Source organism: Rhinolophus hipposideros, assembly GCF_964194185.1.
Source record: "Rhinolophus hipposideros genome assembly, chromosome: 10".
In the NCBI taxonomy this organism is placed as follows: domain Eukaryota; kingdom Metazoa; phylum Chordata; class Mammalia; order Chiroptera; family Rhinolophidae; genus Rhinolophus; species Rhinolophus hipposideros.
The window spans coordinates 87,822,854-87,847,079 of NC_138056.1; the positions used below are offsets into that span (position 1 = coordinate 87,822,854).

Consider the following 24,226-nt stretch of genomic DNA (forward strand, 5'->3'; position numbering starts at 1 on the left):
AATGCCCTTCTTTGTCTCTTGTTACAGCCTTTGACTTATAGTACATTTTGTCTAAGTATTGCTATCCCAGGTGTTTTTGCTTTTTTTCCACTTGCATGAAATACCTTTTTTCATCCCTTTCAATCTGTGTGTGTCAATGATCTGAAGTGGGTCTTGTAGGTAGCATGTGTGTGGATCTTGTTTTCTTATCTATTCAGCCACCCTGTGTCTTTTGATTGGAACATTTAATCTATTTAAAGTAATCATTGATAGGTAGGTAGTTATTACCAGATAATTGTTTTCTGATTGTTTTTGTCATTCTTCTTTGTTCCTTTCTTATTTTTTTTTATTAGATTCAGGTGCACAAGACAAAGTAATACTTAGACGTTTTTCATTTATATCCTTCACTCTGTGTGAACCCTCCTCCCCCATCCACTATCCCTCTGACATCTCACAGAGCCATTACATTTCCACTGTCTCTATTCCTCATTGTGTACTCCGCTTCTTGTAAGTATATGCATACATATATCTACATATATGTACGTATGTATGTGTGTATATGTATACATATATATGTGTGTATATATATATGTATGTATGTGTGTGTATACATAATATATATATATATATATATATATATATATATATATATATATATATATATATATAGCTGGCATTCATTATTGTTCAGCTTCAGGAGTACAGTGCAGTGATCAGGCATCCACATCATCCCTGAGGTGGTCTCCCAAATGGGACACGTGTCCATCGGATACCCTACAAAATCTTTACAACGTTATTGATTACATTCCCCAAATTAATTTTTAAAACCCCGTGGCCATTTTGTAGTTACTGACTGTTTTCTAATCCCCTCACCTTCCCCCTTATCCCCACCCCTCCATCTAGCAACCCTCAGTTTTTCCTCTATGTCTCCAAAACTGTTTCCGATTAGTTCATTCACTTATTCTTTTCTTTAGATTCCACATATAAGTGAGATCATATGGTATTTGTCTTTCTTTGTCTGACTTATTTCACTTAACATAATGTTCTCTAGGTCCATCCATGTTGTTGCAAATGGTAAGATTTCTTTCTTCTTTACGGCTGCATAATACTCCATTGTATAAATGTACCACAATTTCTTAATCCAGTTGTCTACCGATGGGTATTTCTGTTGTTTCCATGTCTTGGCTATTGTGTATAGTGCTGCAATAAACATAGGGGTGCATAAAGATTTTTGAATTAGAGTTTTGGATTTCTCCAGATAGATACCTAGAGTGGAATTGCTGGATTATAAGATAGTTCCATTTTCAGATTTTTGAGATACCTCCATACTGTTTTCCATAGTGGCTGCACCAATATGCAGTCCCACCAACAGTGCACAAGGTTCCCTTTTCTCCACATCCGCGCCAGCATTTGTTGTTTGTTGATTTATTGATGATAGCCATTTTGACTGGGGTGAGGTGGTATCTCATTGTGGTTTTTACTTGCATTTCTCTAATGATTAGTGAGGTTGAGCATTTCTTCACATGTCTGTTTGCCATCTGTATGTCCTTTTTAGAAAAATGTCTCTTCCTGTCCTCTGCCCATTTTTTAATTGGGTTGTTTATTTTTTTTGGAGTTGAGTTGAGTCAGTTTTTTATAGATTTGTGATATTAACTCCTTATCCGATATGTCATTGGCAAATATCTTTTCCCATTCAGTAGGATTCCTTTTTGTTTTATTGATGGTATCCTTTGCTGTGAAAAAACTTTTTAATTTGATGTAATCCCACATGTTTATTTTGTCTCTTACTTCCCTTGCCCAAGGCTATGTATCAGTAAAAAATCTTATTCTGGGTAACGTCTGTAAAGTTTCTTCGTATATTTTTTTCTAGGAATTTTATGGTTTCAGGTCTTACATTTAAATCTTTAAGCCATTTTGAATTTATTTTTGTATATGGTGTAAGGAGGTGGTCCAGCTTCATTTCTTGCATGTGTCTGTCCAGGTTTTCCAGCACCATTTATTAAATAGACTATCTTTACCCCACCGTACATTCTTGCTTTCATTGTTGTAGATTAAATGGCCATATAGGCAAGGATTTCTTTCTGGACTCTCTGTTCTGTTCCATTGATCTACATGTCTGTTTTTATGCCAGTCCCATGCTGTTTTGATTAATGTAGCCTTGTAGTATAATTTGATGTCAGGTATTGTTATACCTCCCACTTTGTTCTTATTTGTCAAGATTGCTGAGGCTATCCAGGGTCTTTTATGGTCCCATATAAATTTTAGGATTATATGTTCTATTTCTGTGAAAAACGTCATTGGTAGTTTGATAGGAATTACATTGAATATGTATGTTGCCTTAGGCAGTATCGACATTTTAATTATATTAATTCTTCCTATCGATGAACACGGTATGTGTTTCCATCTGTGTCTTCTTTCATTTCTTTCTTCAGTGTCTTATAATTTTCTGAGTACAGATCTTTTAGTTCTTTGGTTAAATTTATTCCCAGGTATTTTATAGTCTTTGAAGCAATTGTAAATGGGATTGTTTTTTTAATTTCTCCTGATGTTTTATTATTGGCATGTATAAATGCAACTGATTTCTGAATATTAATTTTGTACCCTGCTATTTTACTAAATTCATCTATCAGCACTAATAGTTTATTGGTGGAGTCTTAGGGATTCTCTCTATATAATATCATGTCATCCGCATATAATGACAATTTTACTTCCTCGTGGCTGATTTGGATGTCTTTTATTTCTTTTTTTTGTCTGATTGCCGTGGCTAGAACTTCCAGCACTATGTTGAATAGAAATGGAGAAAGTGGGCAACCTTGTCTTGTTCCTGATCTTAGGGGGAATGGTTTTAGCTTTTCCCCATTGAGTATGGTGTTAGCTGTGGTTTTATCATGTATGGTCTTTTTAAGGGTTTTTATCATAAAAGGCTGCTGGATTTCATCAAATGCCTTTTCTGCATCTATTGATATAGTCATGTGTTTTTTGTTTTTTGTTTTTTTCATTTTGTTAATGTGGTGTATCACATTAATTTATTTGCAGATGTTGAACCACCGTTACATACCAGGGATGAATCCCACTTGATTGTGGTGTATGATCTTTTTAATGTATTGCTGTATTCTGTTTGCTAATATTTTGTTGAGGATTTTTGCATCTATGTTCATTAGAGATACCAGCCTGTAGTTTTCTTTTTTTGTGGTGTCTTTGTCTGATTTTGGGATCAGGGTGATAGTGGCTTCATAAAAAGTGTTTGGGAGCCTTCCCTCCTTCTGGATTTTTTGGAAGAGCCTAAGGAGAATAGTTGATAATTCTTTTTTGAATGTTTTGTAAAATTCACCTGTAAAGCCATCTGGTCCAGGGCTTTAGTTTGTAGGGAGATTGTTGATTACTGATTAAATTTCCCTGATGGTAATCATCTATTCAGGTTTTCTGTTTTTTCTTGAGATAGCCTTGGAAGGTTGTACGCCTCTGGAAAATTGTCCATTTCTTCCAGATTGTCAAATTTGTTGGCATATAGTTGCTCATAGTAATTTCTTAAATTTTTTTTTTATTTCTGCATAGTCTGTTGTCACTTCTCCTCTTTCATTTCTGATTTTATTGATTTGGGTCCTCTCTCTTTTTTAATGAATCTGGCTGAAGGTTTCTCGATTTTGTTTGTCTTTTCTAAGAACCAACTCTTGAATTCTTTGATCTGTTGTATTGTTTTTCTGGTTTCTATTTCATTTATTTCTGCTCTGATCTTCATTATCTCCTTCCTTGTACTCCCTTTGGTCCTATTTTGCTGTGGTTTTTTTTTCCCCAGATCCCTTAAGTGTGAAGATAAACTGTTGATTAGTGATTTTTCTTTTTTGTTTAGGTAGGCCTGCAATGCTATGAATTTCTCCTCTTAGGACTGCTTTCGCGGCATCCCATAGATTTTGGGTCGTCGTGTTTTCATTTTCGTTTCTCTTGAGATATCTTTTGATTTCTTCTTTGATCTCCTGCTTGACCCATTCATTATTTAGTAATAAGTTATTTAGCCTCCATGAATTGGTGTGTCTTCCAGTTTATTTCCTGTAGTTCATTTCTAATTTCATAGCACTGTGTTCAGAGAAGACAACTGGTATGATTTCAATTTTCTTAAATTTATCAAGTCTTGTTTTGTGACCTAACAAATGGTCTATCTTGGAAAATGTTCCATGTGCGCTTGAGAAGAATGTGTATTGTGCAGCTTTGGGGTAAAATGCTCTGAAAATATTGATTAAATCTATGTGGTCCAATGTATCATTTAAGGCTGTTGTTTCCATATTGATTTTCTGTCTGGAAGACCTGTTCCTTGTTGTCAGAGGTGTGTTGAAGTCCCCTACTATGGTAGTGTTACTGTTGATCTCTGTCTTTATGTCAGTAAATATATGTTTTATATATTTAGGTGCTCCTATGTTGGGTTCATAGATGTTTACTAGGGTTATGTCCTCTTCTCAGATCCATCCCTGTATTATTATGTAGTGCTCATCTTTGTCTTTTAATATGTGCTTCATTTTAAAGTCATTTTGTCAGATATAAGTATTGCAACTCCAGCTTTTTTATCATTTCCATTTGCATGAAATGTCTTACTCCAACCGTTCACTTTCAGCCTGTGTGTGTCTTTTGATCTGAGTTGAGTCTCTTGTATACAGCATATACAATGGTCTTGCTTTCTTATCCACTCAGCCATCCAGTGTCTCTTGATTGGAGCATTTAATCCATTTACATTTAAAGTGATTATTGATAGGTACATAGTTATTGCCATTTTTTAAATTTGTAGTTAGATTGTTTTTATCTTTCTTCTGTTTAGAGAAGTCCTTTTAGTATTTCTTGCAGTGCTGGTTCCGTGGTAATAAATTCCTTTAGCTTATTTTCTGGGAAGCTCTTTATCTCTCCATCAACCTTAAATGATAGCCTTGCTGGATAAAGCAATCTAGGTTGTAGGCCTTTGTTTTCCATCACTTTGTCAGGATGTAGGAACAAAGCCTCATGAAGAAAACCAAGCAGGCCAAGCATTTATTAAAAGAAAATGTAGTCCCAAAATGCAGTACATAAGTGCAGGGAGAAAGTGACTGCACATCTAGCCTTTCAAGTTTTCTACATTTTCATTTCTCTTTGGTGAAAACCTTGAAGTACGATTGCTAAGTTATGTAATTAAGTATGTTTAACTTTGTAAGAAACTGCCAAATTGTTTTCCAAAGTGACTCTATCATTTTACATTTTTACCAGCAAGATAGGAGAGTTTCAGGGGCTGCGTGCCCACCAATACTTGGTATTATCAGTCTTTTTAATGTTAACTATTCACATCCACTTAAAATAACTATCTCATTGTATTTTTTGATTGCATTTTTCTTATGATTAATGATACCGAGGACTTTTCATGTGCTTTTTCCTTTGTTTTCTTTTGTGAAGTGTCTGTTCAGATCTTTTTGAAAATTGGCTTCTTATTGAAATACCATTATTTTGGGTGGCTCGGTGGCTCAGGTGGTTGGAGTGCCATGCTCCTAACACGGAAGGCCACCGGTTTGATTCCCTCATGGGCCAGTGAGCTGCGCCCTCTACAGCTAAGACTGTGACCAACGGCTCTCCCTGGAGCTGGGCTGCTGTGAACAGCTGCAGGTCGGTGTGTGGTGCTCTTGGTTGCTGTATGCTGACATGTGCTACAGTGACCGGCTGGTGTGAGTGCCTGGCAGCCGTGAGTGGTCAGCAGCTGGCAAGAGCTGCTGTGACCTACTGTGAGCTGCTGTGAGCAGCGAACCAACTACCGATGACTGACTGCCTAAGCGGGGGGAGCAGAAGGCTCATAACACCAGCATGGCCCGGGAGCTGCGCCCTACAACTAGACTGAGAAACAAGGGCTTAAAAAGCGGGCGATGGGGGCAGGGGCAGAAAAAATAAGGCAGCTCTTTCTGAAGGCCTGCCCAGCAATGTCTGCAAAAAAAAAGAGAAAGAAATACCATGTTTCCCGAAAGTAAGACTGCGTCTTAATTTTTGCTCCATTAGGGCTTATTTTCAAGGAACATCTTATTTTTTCATGTACAATTTACATGTGTTCAGTTATAGTCATATTATCCTCTCTGTACGTTGTCATAATGTGCTAAATGCATCCGTCTGCCTGAGATCTTAACTGGGGCTTATTTTCGGGGTAGGTCTTAATTTTGGGTGAACACGGTATAAGATATGACTCTTATCAGGTATGTGTTTTGAAATTTTCTCTCCCAGTTTGCAGTTTGTCCTTTTATTCCTTTAACAATGTCTTTCAAAGAGCAGAAGTTTTTAATTTTGATGTTCAGTTTATCAACTTTGTCTTTTTATATTTTTGCTTTTTGAGTCCTAACTGAAAAATTTTGATCTAACACAAGTTCTCAAGAAATTAATGTTAATTTATTTTTTAGAAGTTTAATAGTTTAGCTCTTATGTTTAGGCCTATGATGCATTTCAAGTTAACGTTTGTATATAGTATGAGGTTAAGATTGAGGTTTGTTTGTGTGTGTGTTTTGGCATATGTTCCAGTGCTATTTGTAGAAAAGACTATTCTTTCCCTGTGGAATTACTTTGGTATCTGTGTTAAAAACTCAATCAACCATCTACACCTGGGTCTATTTATGCTCTCTCTATTGTGTTCTTTTGATCAATATGCTTATCTTTATGTCTTGATTACCCTAAATCTTTAAATAAGATAGTAGAAGTCTTCAATTTTGTTGTTTTCCTAAAAATTATTTTGATGCTTTAGATGCTTTGTATTTCCATATGAATTTTAGAATCAGAATGTCAATTTCTGTTTTTGAAAAGAACAGAAATTTTGAGTATGTTTTTGTTGATTTTGGGTATGTTTGTGTTGAATCTAGATCAAGTTAGAGAATCAGCATCTTAACAGTGTGAGTCTTTTGATTCGTGAACGTAATCTCTCTATTTATTGAATTCTTTAATTTCTGTCAAATGATTGTATCATTTTCAGCATACGGGTCTTGCCTAGAGTTTAACTTCATCTCAATGTGTTTCTTGTGTTTTAAAGTTGTCTTAAATGATATTGCCAACTTTTAATTTGTTGCTACTATATAGAAATTCCATTGCTTTTTGTATATTGATCTTGTGTACTGTTATCTTGTAAAAATGATTAGTTCTAGTTATTTTCTATATAGATTCCTTTGGATTTTTTATATAGATAATCATGTTACTGTGGTTAAAGACAATTTTACTTCTTTCTTTTCAGTCTGTAAGACTTTTTTATATTTATTTTCTTATACCTCTGGCCAACATGTTAAATAGAATTTGTGAGAAGAGTCATGTAGACATCTTTGCCTTGTTCTCGATCTTAGAGGGAAAACATTCAGTCTGTTACTATTAAGTATCGTATTTTGTGTTTGATTTTTATAGATGCTCTTTATTAGTTTAGGGAAGTTACCTTCTATCTTACTTTGTGAGAAATTTTATAATTAATGGTTATTGAATTTTGTAAAATGTTTCTGCATCTATTGAGATGGTGATATGGTTTTTCTTTTTCAGATTGGTGATAATGGTGAATTATATTGAATTTTGAGTATTGAGCCAACGTTACATTCCTGGGATAAACCCTAATTAGTCATTAGGTATTATTCTTTGTATATATTGATAGATTTGGTTTGCTAATATTTTAGCCCTAGTATCACGAGAACAGATCCTGCACTCTAAATGTTCCTCTTTGTGTCCCTTTTGTAGTCAATTACTCTCCCCTCCCCAGTCCCTAGTAACTACTAATCTGTTTTATGTCTATTTAAAATTTTCAGAGTATCATATGCATAGAATAATATGAATTTGGATTTTGCAACTTTCTTCTTTAACATAGAGATTTATGTATATTGTTTTGTAAATTAATAGTTTATTCTTTTTAAATTGTTCAATAGTATTCCATTGTATGGATGAATCGTAATTCATTTTTTCATTCCCCTGATGAAAGAAATCTTGATTACTTCCAGTTCTTAGAAGTTGTGAGTAAAGCTGCTATAAACAGCCAAGGACAGGTTTTAGTGTGAACTTAAATTTTTGCAATTTCTGGGTAATGTTGTTTGATAAGTTGTATCACTACTTCTCTATTAAGTATTTATAAACCATAAATTTAGTACATTTGTTCTTTCATATTGCCCAAGAAGAGTATTAAAGTCATTAGTCTCTAGTTAAGAAAATCTATTCACCTATCTGTCTTTTTGTTCTTTTATTTATTTATTTTTTACAAACTATATTTGCCAAATGTGTGATTCCTTGGGACCTGATTCTTCATAGATCACTAACTGTGATTCTGAATATATAAATGAATTCATAGAACCCTGGGCTGTAGTTTATGTGAGTAAAATGATTACTGGGTTTAAAATGGGATATATTCAGATTTTTTTTACGGAATATGCTTTATAAAACAAAGAATATGTTCTTCATCATTACTAATATATTGACCCAGAAATTATGTGTGTGCAAATTGTCGTGTTGAGTTGATGCTTCAGGAAAGGAGAGGCTAATGAATCTTCTTTGTGTGGCAATGCATTTGTTAGAGATCAGTGTTTGAGGCAAATTACTGTTTTAGCAAATTACATGGCTTCTAGGGGTTAGATTGAGTGAATATGTATTTCTTGTCCCTCCCTCATTTTACTCTAAGTGGCAGGTATGCTAGTTAACAGAGTGCCAGACATCATGATGCCTCAGGCATAGTTAGATATGAGGGAAAATTTACAATAATCAAACACAAACCAACAGAATAGCATGAAGAAATGTCAATTCTCCCACCCTTTCTTACAAACTTAATTAGGGTTATTGGGGCCAAAAATATGTTTCCTCCCATTTTTTATCTGTTTCTCCTCTGTCCTCACCTCCTGTCCCAGATTGTCTTTGAAGGGGTTATACTACCAACAAGAGGAGGCTTTTCTTGTAAGTATCAATTTATTTTATTTATTTGGCTTTAGGGAAAGGAGCATTAGCAGCAACAAAATTTTAAGATTTTTGAGGAACTCCATTTTTGTTAGACACTTTTCATAAAAATCATACTTTATTCAATAAGCTCTGATGAAAATTAATATTTTGTGGCTCTATAATTGGATTATTAGCAAGTATTTTTAATTTTGTGGGAGCTGTTTGGCTTGCTTTCTTTAAAAAAATTGTTAGCTAAGTCTTTCTTGGCTTTCTTTATTATTTGCGTATTTTTACGTGTAATCTTCTAGAGCTGTGTACATGGATGCTGTTCTTTGCCGTTCCATTAGCAGTGCAGTGTCGGGCTTCAGTTGATGATAGTAGATAATTAGGGGTGGGAGGAGAGGTGGGGTTTCTTCATATCATCCCTTGTGGTCAGCAAAATCATCTGAGAAATGTCTTTCCAAAGATCTCGAATGCATATATAAAGGAAAAGCCTACGAGTGCTTTGGTGAGGATTTCATTTTCCTCCACTCCATGGAAACGAGCCTTTTGGCTTTTAGTTGTCTGCTGATTTTACCAGTGATCCAGGTAATCTGTAGCAGTCTTTGTTTTCTCTGTGGTGTGTGAAATGAAACAAAATGGTAGAAAAATAGCTTCAGTGAAAAGGGTATATCTATGACACAGGAATAAAAATAAAAAAGGAAAAGGCTATTTTTACATCATTCATTATTCTTACAATAGCTTTTAAGGTTTCTTCATGTTTTAAAAAGCCTTATTTTACCTTAACGAAGAAAATTCCTGGATTTGAAAACCTGTGCTTTAATTGCTTAGCTTGAGAACAAAGGTTTTAATATCCAGCATGGCTGAGATATTTTTATTCAAAAGGAAAGGAAACAGCATCCAGTTTAGAACTGAATTAACAACTTCTCTTGAATTTTAGGTAGGGACTTTGATTTATTGTTCTGTAAATTGTGATTTAATTATCTGAAGCTTCAATATGGTTGTTTCCCTTTGATACCTAAGGGTCATTGGATAGGATATTGGGTTGGGGGCAGGGATTAATCTAATAGTGGGGAGAGGGAATGTTTTTACAGAGCAATCTTCTTGATTGTTTTTTCATTTGAAACTAAATTGGAATATACAATCATTTGGAAAAGGTGACATCCATGGCATCAGACACTCTTACCAATTTGAATTATTTTATCCTTTGTTCAGTTTTTGGTTATTTTTGCTGTTGACAGCTAAAATGCTGGTTATAAATATGAAGTAGCTGCTGGATTACTGTGTGATGGCATTGGAATTGCATTGTTTGTTTTTTTTTTCCATTCATATCTGTGAAAACAGGAACAAAGGCATGAATGTGAAAAAGTCGATGTGTAAAATGCTGTAGGATTTTTTTTGTTATTTTCTAAGTAGATTTTCATGGTGGAAGTTATTTTCTTGTGGACAGAAAGTGATAAAAAAAAAAGTGTGTGATGCTATAGACTTCTCTGTTTCAAAAACATAGACCAAAAATATTTTTAAGCATACTCAGAAGTTTTCAGTTAATGTGATTATCTCCATCTTAGTGGTATGAGTTATATAACCTTTGCAACATTTTGAAAGCTGGTTAATGAATGTATTGGTATCTAGTATTGTATCTAGTATTGGCTATATACTTATATACTGACATGTAAAATACATAAACTACTATATTTAACCTTCATAACAACCCAGTAACAAAATTATCACCATCCTTTTTTTATAGATGAGGAAATTTATATTTCGAGAGGTTAAATAATTTTCTGTAACAATATCATAAAGTGATGAGGCCCAGGCCAAACTCAAATTCTTTCCACTGTGCCCATATCAGCAGATTAAAACATTTTATCACAATTATTTGACATTACAAAGAGTGACACCAGTAGAGTGAACCGGAGGTAGGGATCCTATCTCTGTCAAAAACTGAGTGATTTAACATCATTTGTAAAGTGTGAGGGTTGGACTAGGTCACTTAAAGTTCAGATCTAATATATGATTCTGTTATGTGTAAGAGATTTTCATGTGTGGCTTATGAAAACAAGTCTCATTACTTTGAAATTTTTATTATAAATGTACTTAGTTTCCATACCTGATCCTTCATACACTGCTTTATTGTCCCCCTACCCTTTGGTCAGGGGGATATACCTATAATGCGTAAGAGTATCACCTTTGAACATATTATAGTACACTTTTATTTATTAAGATCATTATTTTTTGTCTCCCTTTTCCCTTTTCCCCAGATATACTGCAAGGACCTAGACTAGTGCCTGGCCACATAGTATGCGTTATAAATTCGTGAATAAATGAACGAATGAATAATAGACTTCTATAGTACATTGGTAAAATATATAAATAACTTCATACTTTTGAATACCGTCAGGTTCTCTTGGGGCTAAAATTATTCACTTTACTGTTACAGTGATCCTTTAAAGAACATAGTGTGAGAATCTTGAAAACAAAACCTACACGATAATAAAGTTTAGGCAAGCAAACTTAAGTTTGCTGAAATTTCCCCATACAAAATTATTGATAGAATAAAACTTGGTAACCACGGGTTTACCCAATAGTCTATTTAAAAATAATTTACTAAAGCGTTATTATTAGATGCTTCTTCCCCATATGCAAAGAAAACAATGGTAGCAAAATTCCTATTTGGTTTATTTGTCAAGTTATGTATACTCTCAAATGCTAATTTACAATGGGTAGAAAATGCACAGGCCATTACATCTTTTTTTTATTTAAAATATTTAATGAGGTATGACATATTGTTTACTAGTAGTTTTGGTTCATTTGACCATTTGGCTTTTTGAGATTTTATCAGCTTTATTGAGGTATAATTGGTATATAATAAACTGTATGTTGAAATTATGCAGTTTGATAGATCTTGATACATGTGTACAAGTTCAACACAATCCAGATAATAAATATATCCATCATGCCAAAACTTTCTTCTTGCCTTTTGTAATTCTACTCTCTCAACCTTACCCACGTATCCCCAGGTACACACAATTAATTATTTTTGGTGTTTATTCCTTTGCTTCATTGATTTTGATACTACACTCTTTTTAGATCCTTATCATTTAAAAAAAATCTGCACTATTAAAATTTTCTAATTGTTTTTTCAGCCCTCAGTTTTAACACCTTTCCGGCCCAGTTTTCCATGCTGTTTGCAAGGTGATAGTTCTAAGATACATATTGGTTCATAGTACTGTCAGGCTTAAAACCTGTCAGTGTTCCTGTATTATCTCTAGCAGTGGTTCTTTGGAAGAGGAATGTTATGGACCTCTTTTTTTATTAAAATGTATTGGGGTGACAGTGGTCAAAAAAACTACATAGGTTTCAAGTGTGCAGTTTTATAATACATCATCTGTATATCGCATTATGTGTTCACCACCCAGAGTCAGTTCCCCTTCTATCACCATATATTTGATGTCTTTACCCTCTTCTACTATCCCCCCTCCTCCCTTACACTCTGGTAACCACTAAACTGTTTGTGTCTGTGAATTTTTATTTCTTTATTTCTTTGTCTTGTTCCTTTGTTGCCCTCAGTTTTATGTTCCTCATATGAATGAAGTCATATGGCTCTCAACTTTGTCTGTCTGACTTGTTTAACTTAGCATAATATTAAGATCCATCCATGTTGACGCAAATGGCAGTGTTCCATCTTTTTTACGGCAGAGTAGTATTCCATTGTGTATGAGAGGTCGGACAATTAAGTTCGCAAACTCATCCTAGAAAAAGTGCTGCATACCTCATTGCTGAATATTACTATGGTCACCTTCGAAATACTCCCCTTCGGAAGCTATGCACCAACGCCAGCGCCTAGTCCTCCCTTCAAAGCAGTTTTGGAACTCTTTTTCTGGAATGGCTATCAGAGCTGTCATTGTATTACCCTTGATGTCCCAAATGTCATCAAAATGTCTTCAGTATTTCCTTTATCTTCAGGTAAAGAAAAAAGTCATTGGGGGCCAGATCAGGTGAGTAGGGAGGGTGTTCAAATACAGTTGCTTGTTTACTGGCTAAAAACTCCCTCACAGACAGTGCCGTATGAGCTGGTGCATTGTTGTGATGCAAGAGCCATGAATTGTTGGCGAAAAGCTCAGGTTGTTTTCTAACTTTTTCATGCAGCCCTTTCAGCACTTCCAAATAGTAACTTCGTTCACTGTTTGTGCGTTCAGTTTGTGCAAATTCGTAATGAATAATCCCTCTGATATCAAAACAGGTTAGCAACATCCTTGTAACAAGTTCACAAGCTTAATTATCAGACCTCATATGTATGCGAAACCTTGACCTCTTATCTACCCACTTTTGCTCTTTGAGGGACCTCTTTTGAATCTCTAAGATTCTATGTAGCACAGTTTAAAATCAGTGCTGTAGGGAAATATTTAATTGTATAAAATTATGTTGATATTTTATTAAGTTAAAAAATTACCAAACAATATGCTTTAATTTTTTAGGAAAAAAATTTTACATACTATATTTTTACTATATACAAATATAGAAATCTATCTTGAGGAAAGATGGGGGGGGGATATTCATTAAAATGCTGTGTGTTGAGACTGTGGGAGCGTTTTGTGTTTTTTCTTTAATTTTTCAAATTTTGTACATGTATTTCTTTGAGAATGAAGACATTTCTTCATATTAAAAAGTAGAGGACCACTGCTTTATAGGAAAATTTACATGTTGGGGAAGATGAAAATCTTATTTCTCAATCCATGAGAGAAATGATCTTGAAAATGTTAGTGACATGTTTATTTTAGAATGGTCAGTAGTCTTATGTGTTAAGTATGTTAGGATAAGTCACATTTTTAGCATCTAAAGGAGAAAATAGAACTGAATGTGTGTGGATTTAAAATGAACTTTGTAGTGATTCCCAATTCCAGGATGATGTAAGTAGAATGTCAAAATAATTAAAACCTCTTCCTTCCAACTTTCCAAACTTAGTGCTGTGATTAGCCGTTGCTCCTGATAAGAGTATACCCCAGCTCTAATTCCTTGCTTTTGGATCAAGAAAAACTCTTGTAGAACAAAGTTCAAGATGGCATGCATATAACTAATTTTATTATCTTTTCCCCATGAAATCAGAGATCTTTTCTCTTTGCGGTGGTTTGCAAGTTTGACGTATTCAGATTTGGCACCAGAAAGCAGTTTCCTGACAAACTAAGTGGATAGCTAGGATTAATTTTTAATACTTACTACCAGAACCAAACTATTTGTGAAGAGACATCTCTTTAGTTTAAAATTTAAAAATTCATTATTCATTATATACGCAGACAGTAAAAGTGTTTCTAATGAAAAACAATTTATTTTTCTTAAAATTTTTTAAAATTTATTTTTCAAACACAGTTGATATACAAGGTTATGTTAGTTTCAGGTATATAGTATAGTGATTAGATATTTATATACCGTACGAAGTGCTCACCCCAATAAGTTTAGTAACCATTTGCCCTCATAGTTACAATATTATTGACTATATTCCCTCTACTTTCTATCCTTGTAACTATTTCTGTAGCTAGCAATTTGTATTTTTAATCCTTTTCAATTTTTCAGCTATCCTCCAACCCCCTCCCATCTGGTGACCATATATTTGTTCCCTGCATCAATGAATTTGTTTCTTTTGTTTGTTCATTTATTTTGTTCTTTAGAGTCCACATACAAGTGAAATCATGTGGCATTTTTCTTCTCTGCCTGACGTATTTCACTTAGTATAATACTCGGAAGATCCATCTGTGTTGTTGAAAATGGCAAAATTTCATTTTTTAAAAAATTGCTGAATATTCCATTGTATATACGTACCACATCTCTATCCATTTGTATATCCATGGACACTTAGGTTGCTTCCACATCTTGGTTATTGTAAGTAATACTGCAGTAAACATAGGGATGCATATATATATTTAAATTAGTGTTTTGGATTTCTCTTAATAAATACCCAGAAGTGGGATTGCTGGGTCATAAGGTAGTTCTATTTTTAATTTTTGAGGAACCTTTGTGCTGTTTTCCATAGTGGCTGCACCAATTTCCAGTTCCACCAACAGTGCTCGAGAATTCACTTTTCTCCCCTCCTAGCACTTATTGTTTATTGATTTACTGATGATAGCCATTCTGACAGATGTGAGGTGATACTTCATTGTGGTTTTAATTTGCATGTCCTTCATTATTAGTGATCTTTTCATCTGTCTGTTGGCCATCTGTATGTTTTCACTGGAGAAATATCTATTAAGGTCTTCTGCCCATTTTTGAATCGGATTGTTTCCTTTTTTTGGTATTAAGTTGTATGAATTCCTGCTATTTTGTATATTAACCCCCTTATTGGATATATCATTGACAAATATCAAATAAGAAAAATTAATATCATTAAAATGTTCATACTACCCAAAGCAATCTACATATTCAATGCAATCCCTATCAAAAAATATCAGTGGCATTTTTTACACAAAACTAGAATGTTTTTGTCCATGAAAATCCTTTCATTTATTTATATATTCAATTTCTTACTTTAATGTCTTTTAGTTTTCCAAGTAGAGGTCTTTGACCTCCTTGATTAAATTTATTCCTAGGTATTTTATCCTTTTTGATGCAATTATAAATGGGATTGTTTTCTTAATTTCTCTAATCGTTCATTGTTGGTATATAAAATTGCAACCGATTTCTGCAAATTAATTTTGTATCCTTTTACTTTGTTAAATTCATTTATTCCAATAGTTTTTTGGGTTTTTTTTCTTTTTTTGGTGGCATCTTTAGGGTTCTCTCTAAATAGCATTAATATTATGTCATCTGCAAATAATGACAGATTTACTTCTTCCTAGTTTGTATGCCTTTAATTTATTTTTCTTACTTGATTGTGGCTAGAACTTCCAGTATGATTTTGAATAAAAGTGGTGAAAGTGGACATTCTTGTCTTGTTCCTGATCTTAAGGAAAATGCTGTTGGCTTTTCACCATTATGATGTTAGCTGTAGGTTTGTCATATATAACCCTTATTATGTTGAAGTAAGTTCCCTGTAGCACACACTGCTGAGAGTTTTCAATCGTTAATGGATGTTGGATTTTGTCAAATGCTTTATCTGCATTTATCAATATGATTCTGTGGTTTTTATCCTTTTTTTTTTAATGTAACTACTTTAATTGATTTGTGGATGTGGAGCCAACCTTGCATCCCAGCAATAAATCCCACTTGATTGTAGTGTATTATCTTTTTTATTGCTGAATTCGGTTTGATAACATTTTGTTGAGGATTTTTGCATCTGTGTTCATCAGGGATATTGGCCTATAATTCTCTTTTTTGGTAATATCACAGTAATGCTAGCCTCATAAAATGTGTTTGGGAGCCTTCCCTCCTCTTCAGTTTTTGAGAATACTTTGAGAAGGATAGGTATTAATTATTCTATGAAAGTTAGTTGACATCTGTCTGTGCAATTATCTGGATTTGGACTTTTGAGTGTTGAGAGTTTTTGGATTACTGATGCGATTTTGTTAATATTTATTGCTCTGTTCAGATTTTCTGTTTTTCTTGAGTCAGTCTTGAACGATTGTATATGCCTAAAAATTTATCCATTTCTTCCAAGGTGTCTAATATGTTGACATATAATTGTTCATAGTATTTTCTTATAATTCTTTGTATTTCTGTAGTTTCAGTTGTCACTACTTCTTAATTTACGATTTTATTTTGTGGGGCCCTCCATTTTTTTTCGTTACGAGTCTGACTAAAGGTTTGTCAGTTTACTTTAGGTTTTCAAGCAGTCAGATCTCAGTTCATTGATTCTTACCATTGTTTTTTTAGACTGTTTCACTTATTTCACTCTGATCTTTATTATTTCCTTACTTTTACTCACTTTGGGCTTTATTTGCTTTTCTTTTTCTAATTCCTATTCTTATAGTCTTTAGATTACTTATTTGAGATTTTTTCTTTTTTCTTGAACAAGAAAGGAATATTACTATGAATTTCCCTTGTAGAACTGCTTTGGCTGTGTCCCTAGAGTTTGTGTTTTCATCATTTATCTCAAGGTATCTTTTGATTTCTTCGTTGATCTCATTTTTAACTAATTCTTTGTTTAGAAACATGTTATTTAGCATCCACGTGTTTGTGTGTTTTTCAGTTTTATTCTTTTAATTGATTTCTAGTTTAATACCATGTGATCAAAGAAGATGATTGATGGAATTTTCCTCTTCTTAAATTTATAGGGACTTTATTGTGACCTAACATGTCTATCCTGTAAAATGTTCCATTTGCAATCAAAAAGAAAGTATATTCTGTGCTTTGGGTGTAATGTCTGAAACCTGTCAATTAAGTTCATCTTGCCTAATGTGTTATTTAAAACCACTGTTTTCTTGTTGATTTTCTGTCTGGGTGATGTCAATGGGGTGTTAAGGTTTTCTTACAAATGTCTTAATGTAAATCACTCCCTTTAGGTCCATCAATATTTATGTATTTTGGGGCTTCTTCGTCAGGTTCATAGATATTTACAAGAGTTATATGCTTGATGGATTGATCCCTTTAATTATAAAATGTCCTTCTATCTTGTTACACCTTTTGTTCTAAAACCTATTTTGTCTCATATAACAGACGTTTTCCAATGCCATTTGAATGAATTATTATTTTCCATCCTTTTCCTTTCATCTCTGTGTGCCTTTCAATCTGAAGTAGGTCTCTTGCAGGCAGCATTATGTATGGATCTTCTTTTCTTATCCATTCAGCCATCCTAGGTCTTTTGATTGAAGCATTTAATCCATTTAAATTTAAATTAGGTGAAATCAGGAACATGTTAGTCCAAGTTTATGGGGATAATGTCATGAAGAAAATGGCAGCCTACAAATGGATTAAATGGTTTTCTGAGGGGCGAGAACTTGTCACTGATGAAGAGAGGTCAGGCCAGCCAGTAATGAGCAGAACTGACGAAAACATTGGAAATATCCATTGAATTGGGCATCCAAATTGTCAGCTGACTGTGAGGAGCATAGCAGACCCAGTAAACATTGATAGAGAATCAGTTAGGAAAATCTTTACTGAAAATCTTGACATTAGAAAGGTGTGTCCAAAAATGGTCCCGAAGGAGATCACTGATGAACAAAAGCAAAGGAGAATCGAAGTTTGCTAGGACCTTTTGCAGAGGCAAGACGATGTTTTCGACCGTGTTATCACTGGTGATGAAACATGGGTGTACCAATTTGACCCTGAAACAAGGTGTCAAAGTGCGCAATGGAAGTCAGTCAGTTCTCCAGGACAAAGAAAGTTTCATCAGTCCAAATCTAGTGGAAACGATGTTACTAACCTTTTTTGATATGAGAGGAATTACTCCCTATGAATTTGTACCAACTGGACAGTTACCCAAGTTTACTATTTGGAAGTGCTGAAAAGGTTGCATGAAAAAGTTAGATGAACACGACCTCAACTTTTCCCCAACAATTCATGGCTCTTGTATCAAGACAATGCAGTAGCTCATATGGCACTGTTTGTGAGGGAAGTTTTTCATTTTTTTTTTTAATTAAAGTTTATTGGGGCAACAATTGTAAGTAAAGTTACATAGATTTCAGCTGTACAAGTCTGTAAGACATTATCTATATCTCACATTCATTACCCAGAGTCAGTTCTCTTTCCATCACCATATATTAGATAGACCCCGTTTACTCTCTTCTAGAGCCCGCTGCCCTCCTTTCCCTCTGGTAACCCTTAAACTATTGTCTATGAGTTTTTGTTCATTCATATGTTTGTCTTGTTCCTTTGTTGTTTTCAGTTTTATATACCACGTATCAGTGAAAGAAATTATATGGTTCTCTACTTTTTCTGTCTGACTTATTTTGCTTAGCATTATAATCTCAAGATCCCTCCATGTTGTCACAAATGGTACTATTTCATCTTTTCTTATAGCCGAATAGTATTCCTTTGTATCTATATACTACAGCTTCTTTATCCATTCATCTATTGAAGGACATTTTGGTTGTTTCCATGTCTTGGCCACCATAAATAAAGCTGCAGTGAACATTGGAGCACACATGTCTTTATGGATAAATGTTTTTGCATTTTTTGGGGAGATACCCAGGAGAGGGATTGCTGGGTCATATGGTAATTGCATTCGTAATTTTTTGAGGAACCTCCAACTGCCTTCCATAACGCTGCACCAATCTGCATTCCCACCAACAGTAACAGTATACCAAAAAGGAACAGTATATGAGTGTTCCTTTTTCTCCACATCCCCTCCAATACTTGTTACTATTTGTCTTTTTGATGATACCCATTCTGACTGGGGTGAGGTGATATGTCATTGTGGTTTTTATTTGCATTTCTCTGATGATCAGTGATGTTGAGTATTTTTTCATGTCTATTTGCCCTCTTTGGAGAAATGTCTGTTCAGGTCCTCTGCCCATTTTCATTTGTGTTGTTTGTTTTTTGTTGTTGTTGAGTTGTATGAGTTCCTTGTATATTTTGGATATTAGCCCTTTATCAGAGGTACTGTTTGCAAAAATCTTCTCCCATTCAGTCAGTTGCCTCTTTATTTTGTCGATAGTTTCTTTTGCTGTGCAGAAGCTTTTAAGTTTCATATAGTCCCATTCATTTATTTGAGCTTTTACTTCCATTGCCTTTGGAGTCAAATTCATAAAATGCTCTTTGAACCCAAGGTCCATAAGTTTAGTACCTATGTTTTCTTCTATGCAGTTTATTGTGTCAGGTCTTATGCTTAAGTCTTTGATCCATTTTGCATTAATTTTGGTACATGGTGACAGATAGCAGTCCAGTTTCATTCTTTTGCATGCAGCTCTCCAATTCTCCCAGCACCATTTATTGAAGTGGCTGTCTTTTCTCCATTGTATGTTTTTAGCTTCTTTGTCAAAAATTATCTGTCCATATTTATGTGGGTTTATTTCTAGGTTCTCAATTTTATTCCTTTGGATGTGTATCTGTTTTTCTGCTAATAATGTGTATTTGTTTTTCTGTTTTGATTATTGTTGTCCTTTAGTACAAGTTAGAGTCAGGGAGTGTGATACCTCCTGCATTCGTCTTTTTTCTTTGGATTGCTTTGGCTATTTGGGTACTTTGGTAGTTCCATAAAAAAACTGATGATTTTTTGTTCTATTTCTTTAAAAAATGCCATTGGGATTTTGATGTGGATTGCATTAAATCTGTATATTGCTTTGGGTAATGCGGACATTTTAACTATGTTGATTATTCCAATCCATGAGCACGGAATGTCTTTCCATTTCTTTCTGTCTCTTCAGATTCTTTTAGAAATATCTTATAGTTTTCAGCTTATAGGTCTTTCACATCCTTGGTTAAGCTTATTGCTAGATATTTTATGTTTTTTGTTACAAATACAAAAGGCATTATTTTTTTTAATTTCTTTTACTGAGATTTCATTGTTAGTATGTAGGAATGCAGTGGGCTTTTGTATGGTGATATTTTAACTGGCAACTTTACTGTATTCGTTTATTGTTTCTACTAGCTTTTTGGTGGAGTCTTTAGGGTTTTCTATATATAGCATCATGTCATCTGCAAAGAGTGACAATTTAACTTCTTCATTCCCAATTTGGAGGTCTCTTATTTCTTTCTCTTGCCTGATTGCTCTGGCAGGGACTCCCAACACTATGTTTAAAAGAAGAGGTAATAGGGGTCAGCCCTGTATTGTTCCTGAATGAAGAACCAAGGGCTTCAGTTTTTCACTGTGAATTATGATATTAGCTGAGGGTTTGTCATATATGGGTATAATATGTTAAGGTATTTTCTTTCCTTCTATACCTATTTTATTAAGTGTCCTAATTATAAATGGATGTTGTATCTTGTCAAATGCTTTTTCTGCATTAAATGATATATTCATATGATTTTTGTCCTTTACTTTGCTTATGTGATGTATCAGATTTATGGATTTGTGTATGTTGAACCATCCTTGAGCCCCTGGGATGAACCCCACTTGGTTGTGATGAATAATCTTTTTAATGCATTGTTGCACTCGATTTGCTAGAATTTTGTTTAGGATTTTTGTATCTGTATTCATCAGAGATATTGGTCTGTAGTTTTCTTTTTTTGTGTTGTCCTTACCAAATTTTGGTATCAGGGTAACGTTGGCCTCTTAAAATGAGTTAGGGAGTACTGTCTCTTCTTCAGTTATTTGGAAGAATTTGAGCAGGATTGGTATTAGATCCTGTTTGGAGGTTTGGTAGAATTCACTAGTGAAGCCATCTCGTCCCGGACTTTTGCTTTCAGGAAGGTTTTGGATAATTAATTCAATTTCTTTACTGGTGATCAGTCTGTTTAGATTTTCCAGTTCTTCATGGTTCAGCCTTAGAAGGCTATGTGTTTCTAAGACCTTGTCCATTTCTTCTAGGTTATTGAATTTGGTGGCATATAGTCCTTCATAGTATTCTTGCATGATCCTTTGTATTTCTGTGGTGTCCGTGATAACTTCCCCTTTTTCATTTCTGATTTTGTTAATTTGTGTCTTCTCTTTATCTTAGTGAGTCTAGCCAAGGGTTTGTCAATTTTATTAATCTTCTCAAAGAACCAGCTCCTTGTCACATTTGTTTTTTCTATTGTCTTATAGTTTTCTATTTTCTTTACTTCTGCTCTGATTTTTATTATTTCCTTTCCTCTGCTGACCTTGGGTTTCATTTATTCTACCTTTTCTAGTTCTTTGAGGTGTAACGTGAGGTTATTTGGGATTCTCCTTGTTTTTTGAATTAGACCTGTATTGATATAAATTTCCCTCTTAAATCTACTTTTGCTGCATCCCAAAAATTTTGGTAGGATCTATTTTCATTCTTATTTCTTTGTATGTATCTTTTGAATATTCCTTTTAATTTTTTTTTGACCCGGTCATTTTTAAAATGTATGTTGTTTAATTTCCACATATTTGTGTTATTTCCTGCTTTCTTTTTGCAGTTGACATCCAATTTTCAGCCTTGTGATCAGAGAATGTGCTCGGTATGATTTCAATCTTATATTTGGTGAGGCTGATTTTATGTCCCAATATATGGTCTATCCTTGAGAATGTTCCATGTGCACTGGAAAAAAATGTATAGTTCTAGGATGAAGGGCTGTATAATGTAAATTGTATTCATTTCCTCTAATGTGTCATTTACAGCTGCTATTTCTTTATTTATTTTGTTTTTGAATGATCAATCCAAAGCTGTCAATGATCCATTTATGTCCTCTACTATAATTTTGTTTGATCAGTTTCTACCTTTAGTTCTGTTAGTATTTGCTTGGTATATTTTGGTGCTCCCTGAGTGGGGGCATAATTATTGATGACTGTTATGTCTTCTTTTTGTATAGGCCCCTTTATCATTATGAAATGTCCATCTTTCTCTCTTGTTACCTTTTTTATCTTTAAGTCTGTTTTATCTGATATCAACGGCTACACCTGATTTTCTCTGGATACCATTTGCTTGGAATGTCAATTTCCCTTTGTATTTATGTTTGTCCTTATAGCTGAGATCTGTCTCTTGGAAGGAGCATATGGTTGGGTATCTTTTTTTGATTCAGTTTGCTACTCTGTACCTTTTTATTGGTGAATTCAGTTCATTTATATTTAGGGTGATTATTGATATGTGAGGATTTCCTTTCCTGTGTTTAGTTTTCTGACTAAACACCGGTAAGACTGTGTCTCCATTGTTTCTTTGCCTTTTTGTTCTTGTTTATTTATGTGTGGTGGTATTCTATATTTTTTCCATTGTTTCTTCTGTCATTACATTACATATTTTAGTTCTGGATTTTTTTTGAGTGGTTACCTTTAAGATTATGTAAAAGAACGTTTCATATTTAGAGTATTCTATTTTTCTCAGCATGCCTACTTTCTCCATTCCCATATTCTGATTCAGACCTTTACTGTCCCCCCCTTTTATGTTTTTGTTGTCATAGGTTATCTCTATTTATGCTGGTCGAATAGCCTTCTTCAGTATTTCTTATAGTGCAGGTTGTGTGTCACAAAATCCCTCATTATCATGAGGGATATGTCTGGGAAGGTCTTTATTCCTTCTTCAAATCTAAAGGATATCTTTGCTGGAAATATTATTCTTGGCTCATAATTTCTCTCTTTTAATAGTTTGAATATTTGATTTCATTCCCTCCTGGTTTGTAGAGTTCTGATGAAAAATTTGATGATAATCTAATGGGCTTTCCTTTGTAGGTTTTTGTCCTCTGTTTCCTGGATGTCTTGAGGATTCTTTCTTTGTCTTTGATTTTAGACAGCTTCAATACAATGTGCTTTGGAGAAGGCCTGTTGGGGTTGAGGTAATTCGGTGTTCTATTTCCTTCTTGGATTCAAGGATCCAGTTCTTTCCACAAGTTTGGGAAGTTCTCATCTACTATTTGTTTGAATATACTCTCTGTTCCCTTCTCTCTTTCTTCTCCTTCTGGTATGTCCATCATTCTTATATTGTTCTTTCTGATGGAGTCAGAAAGTTTTTGTAGAGTTCTTTCATTTCTTTTAAGTCTCAAGTCTCTTTCTTCTTCCATCTGTGTCATTTCCAGATTTCTATCTTCGATGTCACTGATTCTTTCCTCCGTCTGGTCAACTGTAGTACCTAAGCTGGCTATTTCATTCTTCATGTCTTTTATTGAGTTCTTACTTTCCAAAATTCTGTTTGGTTCTTTTTTAAAATTTCAGTCTTTTTGGTAAAGTGTTCATTTTTTTATTTTGATTGTGTTTCTGAGTTCACTAAAGTGCCTGTTTGTGTAGTCTTGCATCTCATTGAGATTTTTAAGAACTGCAAACTTGAATTCTCTGTCATTTAAGTCTCATATTTTCATGTCTTTAAGTTCATTTTTTGGAGACTTTTTGTTTTCTTCCTGAGCTGTCTTGTTACCTTGGTTATTCATGGCAATTAATGATTAATTATTTTTCTTACTATACATCTATAGGAGTGGGTTCTGCAACAGGTTGATTGAAAGAGGTCTTTCTTTTGTCTTCCAGTAAGAGTTGGTAGAATGTTTTATTTTCTTTCCTATTGTAGTCTTTATTCTTTCTCACACTGTGGTGTTATATTTTCTCTGCAGTATTCCAGCTTTTCACGCAATGGGGGGATTCTCTGGAAGGCAGACTTCTCCTCTGTAAACAGTTCATCTGTGTTGTAGCACGCGTGTTCTGTGGGGAAACGTGGAAAGCTTCTGAAGTTCCAAAGCTTCCTGTACCAATTTCAGAGCCCATGTGTTTCAGGAGCTGTGTTTACTCCAGTAGGGATCCACCTAGATAGGTGGGGATATGGGTGGGGTGGGTTGTGAGAGGTGGCCCGGAGCAATGGTGGTGACCACCACCACAGCTGGTCCTCCTTCCACAGCTCTGTCCTTTCTGCAGGAACTAGTTGGGCTGGGAATCTGTGTTTGCGGACCACAGTTCTCAGAACTGCAAATATTCTGATATTTT

The 24,226-nt window shown here is 34.3% G+C and overlaps 1 protein-coding gene across 6 annotated transcripts in view; it reads left to right on the top strand.

The window, feature by feature from the left end:
- Positions 1 to 24,226, top strand: part of ARHGEF12 (Rho guanine nucleotide exchange factor 12) — a 189,871-nt gene that overhangs the window by 28,888 nt on the left and 136,757 nt on the right. Inside the window, exon 1 of one of the 6 annotated variants that reach the window (XM_081061909.1) lies at positions 9,324 to 9,441. The exons of the other annotated variants lie outside the window; for them this stretch is intronic. The gene's annotated coding sequence lies outside the window, so the exon portion shown is untranslated. Of the gene's footprint in view, positions 1 to 9,323; positions 9,442 to 24,226 lie in introns of those variants that run through there. 6 annotated transcript variants of the gene reach the window in all.